Genomic DNA, 6,494 nt, shown 5'->3' on the forward strand with positions numbered 1-6,494 from the left:
ATTAATGGTGGACAGTTAAGAAAAATTGAAAATATGGTTTGTTACATATTTTTGGAGAAACAACAAATCTTATTCCAAAATCAGAATGCCTGTACACCCTGAGGTGGTTGGATATGTACACATCAAAAACACTATTTTAAGCAGCTCAGTACAACTATGCTTGGTAGAGAAAACTGTTACTTGGTAAAATGTTTTCTGTATGTTGTGCAATGAGCAGTATGTATCTAAGTGTGTGTGTATAAATATATAGCTTACAGGTAGTACAGAATTATTAAAGTACAGAATGCAAGTATGACGGCTACGTCCCACAATGCACCACATGGGATGACGTGCTTTCCCAAGTTCTCTTAATTGTTTGATCAACACCATCTTGTCCTTTTTGTCTTTTGTTGACAGCAGTGAAATTAATGTTCATGCAAAGAAAATGTTTTTCTGAAGTGGTTTAAACAATAAGGGACTAAAGATGGAAATTAGCTTTGCTAAAGTCATTCATAATTACATTATAAATGTATATTAATATGCAAAAAAAATCTATAGAAACAATCCTTGTTCCCTTCAGTGACTTAGAAACATGGGATTCATATGTTTTGATTTCTGCAATGATGTTCCAATGTTTACAATCAAAAACTGACATGTAGGAAAACACACTTGTAAATGTTTCAGGGTGTGTGCAGTGCACACCTGAAAGTTGGCAAGGTGATGGAGAAAGTGGTTGAACTGACTGAAGCTGTGGAGAACAGATTGGCTGCAGGAGCAGTAACATCAGCGACTCTGCAGCAGATTCCTACAACCCATCTGTAAGTTATTCACTAAGCCTTTATTGTTGTTTTCATAGATTTGAGTAAAACAGATCTAACGTGCATCTTCATACACTGTTACTACTGTTACAACCTGGGATCCACCCCCACCTGGAGGCTTTGAACATTCAGAGCCACTGTGATAAATATCCACACATTGTCCCTATTTTAGAAAAAATGGTAAGGCTGTATGTTAAACTTTATGGAGCCACTGCCTTAGTCAAAATATGTCTGCAAACACAGGCACAAACAAAAAACAGCTGTACAAGCCGCTGTAATGTGGTGTTTCAAAAGTTTGTCAAAATATTTTTCTCACATGATCTAAATTTAATGTGTTTGTGATATTGGCTGTTTTAGCGTGAGGTAAAAAGGATCCACAGGAGTCTGGAGGATGGGCACAAATACAGAGGAAATGAGAGGTAAGACATCTAATACCATTTAGTAGTCTGTAAGTTGATTACAAGATATGTATTTTCTATGCAGCATCACCTTCAGTAGTTATATATTCATCAGATCAGACTAATGATGCTTTAGTGCATCTTAAATTGACTCAGATAAAAAAAAATAATTGCACTTTGATTTTACATATTCACTAACGAATTTTCAGAGTAGATTTAGTATTTGTCATGTTTCATGTTGCTTTGTTGTGTTTTCTGTGATGTAATCTGCAGGTTCACGTCTGAGCACAACTCCGGTGGCACAAATTCAATGTTGTGGACAATTGCAGATGAAGAGGAATGTGACACCTCTTTGATCAGAAGTAAGTAATGACTCTAAAACTTGTTTAAGGTTACTTCTAAAAATAATGCTTATCTCTCCAAAGAAAGACAATTTGTTGAAAAGATCTTTCACATATTAATGTGTCACTTTTTGTGTTTGTAGGAGCAACAGATACTTTGAGAACATCAGGAGGGAATCTAAGTTGTCAGAAGACAAAGTGGAAGAGGATCAGAGGGCCAAAGCTCTCAACAACCGAAGACATAGAGTGAGTTGAATCACTTATAGATTTGTTTATTTTTAAGATCCTTTAGAATGCATCGGATTTGTGATTTGCTTTTGTATCACATTCCAGTGTTGTAGTCAGCAGTTTTATCTCTGGATACAACAGTGTTGTGAAATGTGTTGTATGAACTGTGCATAAAGATGAACTCTCTGGCAGTGCAGAGGCAGTAAAAATGTTTTATGTTAATTTTTTAATGTATACATTTAAAGTGTTCTCATTGACCTATAAATGTCATTCTCCATTGAGAGTAATATCTAATGTTTTCTGTTAAAGCTTTTCAATTCACGCCGATCTGCTGCTCGCTCATCTTAACCAATAAGGAGTACAGATACCTGGAACGGGCGCCTGCATGCATGATGAGCGACGAGGAGACGGACACTGAAGACAAAGACGTGTGGAAAGCATGTCCACCTGAATGGAGGGCAACAAGACTCACGGACATGTTAGAAAGGTGTCAGCACCACCTCGTTGACCTACAAAAGATGTCCTCCAGGATGGTGCACCGGAGAGCGCCCAGTGGTGTATAGAGCCAGAGGCAGCCGCTGAGAGGAATCAGATTCATTTATTTGAAATAAAACTGTGTGCTTTAATTAAGAAAAAAAGAAAAACATTGGTCTGTTTTTCATGTCTGACATGTTTTCATTCAGCTATGCAGTTTTGTAGATGCACCTGATTTATTAGACTGCTTCATTCTATTCTGTTCCCACTGTTCAGTTAATAATGCTGATATTCTTTATACAGTTTAATCTGACAATGTAATTTTATAAATGCTTGCTGAAACAGTAACGTTTAATTTGGTCAAATGATTTGTACAACATGATGATGGTACACAAACCAAGATTAAAGACTGTCACATTATAACTATGATTGTGATGTTTGAAACTGACTGGGTGATTTTAATGCCTGCTAAGATCTTAAAAGATAAGAACTTAGTACTTTTACATGAAAGGTTACATGCCAAACCATGTAATTAATGAAGAGAACCATTAAATCAGACATATTGAAAAAATGAAAAATCCACGAATATCCCGCGGGCATCCGTCAGGGATGTTCAACGTATTTCCCGTGATCTGTGAACATGATCTGCCAATGATGCGGTCAGTTTCCGAGGCGATCTAAAATTGGATCCGCGAGGGATCACACGAACACGCATCTTGTGGATACCTCGCGGGTGAAAATCCGGGTTTTTGGATCTTTAGTGGTCCGGATCCGGAGAGAGCTAAGAATAGGATATGTGAGGGATGCGGCGGGGATTTCCCCGTATCTTGTCCGTATTTGAGACAGTTACGGGCAGATAGCGGCATCGGATCGCTCCGTATCTTGGTACTTTTCGTCCAGTACCATCAAGGAAGTGGCAGACAGACAGACGCTGGCTAAACTAACATCCATCATGGACAACTCCACCCAACTAATGCATCTTGCTGTAGTGGCTTCAAGCTGCTTCTTCAGTGCAAGGTTGCTACACCCCCTGTGCAGGAAGGAGCTACCTCAGATCATCCCTTCCTACAGCCATCAGACTGTATGACAGCTCCTTATAACACCTAATGAACAACTCAGTTACTGTCAACCCATCATCCTATCGGCCACCTCATCACACTGCTTTGCTTCCCACCACTCAATTATATGTAAAGAACTGATTATTGTTTTAAAAATGTCTTAATGTAACATCTCTGTAGAATATGTATATATTAACTATTGCAGCTATTGTTATTATTGTTAATAAAGTTTTGTTATGTAAACAAAACCTTTCTTCTTTTTGCACAGTTTAAGACAATAAAACTGTGGACACCGCCCTTCCCTCCCTCCCATTGTTCCCGAGGCATGACACCAGCTGTGAGAGTGTTTAATGAGAAGCGAGTGTGGAGAATGAAATGCAAATCTGATGTGAACATGTTTGATATTGGGTTACATCATCATGGATTTTGCTGGGTTCAAACAAAATCTTTTTGAAACTTTGCATGTACTCTTCTTTTAAGCTCTAAAATAGAGGAGATTTCTGGGTAAACGAAGATGTCTGGTCACATTAACAATGCATGTGCATCAATATTCCATAATCCCCATAGACTCCCATGTTAAAAAGACCAACTTCACAGAAATAAACATGTTTAAAGCCTGGTACAAAAATCCATTTTAGGATTAATAGGTCAAGTTTACCTTCATGACAACTGTGAGGGCAGTGTTTTTTTTCTAACTCATCCATTTGGATGTTATTTAATCTTGAAATTCGGCATAATTAGGGGCGTGTCCTTTTCATTGACATGTATCCAATATCCATGGCAAAAAGGGAGGGTGTAGCACAACCGCGGCTTTTAGCTGGCTAACAGCGGGCCTTAGCTTTAGCCCACCTACCTTCATTAGTCGGTTAGGTCACGTTAGATCCAAGTTGGCTCAGTAAGCTCTTAGCTGCAGGCAGCTTGGAGTTTGATAGATGTCAACCATCCACCCCCATACTCACAGCCCCCCTCTCAGCTCCACCACTTTGCCCATTTTCGTATTTTCCAGGAGCAACGGCAAGCGTGACGCTGTCAAGATGGCGATGGTAGGAACAGCCCAACGAGCTTCACTTTTGCTCTTCAGAAACCTACGGGTGACGAGGCTCTGTCCATCTTTTATATACAGTCTATGTGCTGAACCAATAGTATCAGAACAATGCTCGTAACACTTCCGTGTCATATGTTCGACGCATGCTCAGGCAGACAGGCTCTAGCTTAACATCACTACCTGTGGGTCCCTGCTGGCATGTATATAAACCTTAATGGTATTTTGTCACGAGATACTAGTAGTGAGCGCCACATGAGAGCAGGTGCTCCTAGGAAGAAGTTAGCTGGATACGCTCGAGCTTGTCATCTCTGCTCTCTGCTCTCATTGTTCCTCTTGTTGACAAATTTGCACATAGTTTGGACTGTTTTTAGTACAATTGCACGTTGCATTGTTTCAGTGTTGAAATTTCCACGCAAAGATGTAAAATTCTCTCTTTACATTACTTGAAGATATTACACCACAACTTCAGTGTTTTTATTATATCACATGTGCATATTCTGTATTTTCTTTATTGAAATTTTATCTGTTTACCGTATCATATAAAAACTTATATGAAAAAGTGAAACTGTCAAGCTTCTCATCTGGTTAACAATCATGTTTTCTATTCAATGTTTATTTCCACAAGATTTTTTAATGTAATTAAAATGTAATGTAATGTAACAAAGTCAAAATACTTCAAAAATGCCTTTGACACACTTTATTATTCATGTTTAAGCCATGTACAAAAAATAAAATAAAAATAAAATAAAATAAAATGCACATTTTTGCTGCACAAATAATAATAATAAAAAAACAACTTCCAACTGTCTGACTGTACACATACATCATCAGCATCATGTGTCTTATCCTCTGTGACCAGCTGATCACCATCTTTTCCAGGTTTATGTGTCCTCTGTGGTCTGTAGCTGACCACTTTACTTTCCAGCATCAGGTGTTCTCTTCATGGTCTGTAGCTCTCCATCTCCATCTCCATCTCTGCTGCTTGCAGTGTCTCTTTCCTCAGCTGATCCCGTCTTTTTCTTTGTGCAGTGTTTATGGGTGTAACTGATGTGTGTCCTAGAAGCAGGGATGGTGCACAATCTGGGCCAGCCTCCATCATTTCTTAAGCTGGTTGACCTGCAATCACATATTTGGTGTAATTAAAAAACTAGTTAACACTGGATACTTCTATTACATTTCACAATCTTAACAACTTAATCCAACCAGTTACCAACCCATCAGATCTCACAGAGCACTTTTGGTATTTACCTGTATCTTTAAAATCATTCACTTTGTGACGTTTTGAAATAAGATGATTAAATAAAATAAACATTAATCAAACACAAACAGATGAACCCGTTTCTATTACCCTCCCTCTTTGCCTGTAGTTTACAAGTGAAGTTAGTCAATGTGAATATGGCGACTTTAGAAAGCCAACTAAAGTATATTCTCTCTCTCCTACTTGCCTTTATGCAAATACTGACAGCAAACAGCATGAAGGGAGATGGTGGTAAAAGTGATGTCTTTCCGTCTCACCGATGCAACCCAGGCCTTCCAACGCCTCAGTTACATCCTCAACCTGCTGTCCAAAGCCTCCTTTAAAAGTGGGAAAAAAAATCTAACGTTGTGGGCTACTTTTCTACCTTTTTTAATCATGACTTGGTATGGCAGTCTTTCACACAACACGAGACTCCCATTTTAAAAAAGATTATAACGCAGGCAAAGACGATGCACAGCTGTTTACAACGAGGATGCAACCAACATGGCGATCGACTGCGGTTATCCCGAGTGTGACGTCAGCTGACACAGGCCGATAGCAGGGCATCTGTCATGATTATTAGTATTATATTTAATATTTTGTTTTATTATTTTTTTTCCAGATTTGTCATGATTCTGTATATTTGTTATATAACGTTTTTGATCTTAGGACAAACAAAAATGCATTATGCTTAAAGTGTATTGCATTTTTAACATAACGCAATACACTTTATTAGTTTGTCCACATGTCCAGAATGTAAAACCATCTTAATTCAGGGTTAAATAAAATTGCCTGAGGACAGTTTGAGATGTGGATGTGTTGGAGATCCAATTGCTTACCTTCCAGTTGGGGGACAATAACTTTACCCACCAGATGGGTCTTCATCGTGAGTCAGTAAATTCATGCCATCTCTCAC

The 6,494-nt window shown here is 38.5% G+C and overlaps 1 long non-coding RNA gene across 1 annotated transcript; it reads left to right on the forward strand.

Annotated features, from left to right (window-relative positions):
• The first annotated feature begins 579 nt into the window (after positions 1-579).
• Positions 580-2,568, forward strand: LOC121655655. Its single transcript, XR_006013264.1, has 5 exons — positions 580-797; positions 1,155-1,216; positions 1,469-1,557; positions 1,680-1,782; positions 2,074-2,568. It is a non-coding gene; the product is annotated as an uncharacterized LOC121655655 (long non-coding RNA).
• The last annotated feature ends 3,926 nt before the right edge of the window (positions 2,569-6,494 follow it).

The sequence above is a fragment of the Melanotaenia boesemani genome, chromosome 16, assembly GCF_017639745.1.
Source record: "Melanotaenia boesemani isolate fMelBoe1 chromosome 16, fMelBoe1.pri, whole genome shotgun sequence".
NCBI classification, from domain to species: domain Eukaryota; kingdom Metazoa; phylum Chordata; class Actinopteri; order Atheriniformes; family Melanotaeniidae; genus Melanotaenia; species Melanotaenia boesemani.